The sequence below is a fragment of the Cordyceps fumosorosea genome (genome assembly GCF_001636725.1).
Source record: "Cordyceps fumosorosea ARSEF 2679 chromosome Unknown scaffold_84, whole genome shotgun sequence".
In the NCBI taxonomy this organism is placed as follows: Eukaryota; Fungi; Ascomycota; class Sordariomycetes; order Hypocreales; family Cordycipitaceae; genus Cordyceps; species Cordyceps fumosorosea.
Genome location: NW_017387384.1, coordinates 5,991 through 6,569, shown reverse-complemented (window position 1 = coordinate 6,569; position 579 = coordinate 5,991).

Genomic DNA, 579 nt, shown 5'->3' with positions numbered 1-579 from the left:
TACTTCTCTATATATAAGTATATATCCTAGGAAGTATACTATTTATTAATAAAACTAGTACTTCTTTCCTTCTACTAGGAGGTGGTTATCTTATAGAGTTTATAGTATTTTATAGATATATTATTTATATTCCTTAAGTGTGTCTAAGTAGATAAGGATGTTGTCTAAATATACTACTATAAAAATTCCTAATTACTTCTATAGGATATTATTAATTATAGTCTAGAAAGTTATAAACACGTTAGTAAGTCTAAAAGGCATTACTAAGTACTTATAATGTCCTCTTATAGTCTAAAAGGCTATTATCTATTCTTAGCCCTCCTTTATTTATATTAGGTTATAGGCTCCTTTTAAGTTGAGTATAGTAGACTATTTAGCTTTACTAACTTTATTATGTATTTTAGTAATAAGTAGTAATAGATATTAGTTTTTAATTATAATCTTATTTAGTTACTAATAGTTAATATATAGTTATAGTTTTCTATTTTTCTTAAGTACCTATAGGATTAGGTATCCTACTAGGGACTCTAATAGTTATATATATCCTTTCTATAATATTTCCTCTAGATACTCCTTAAG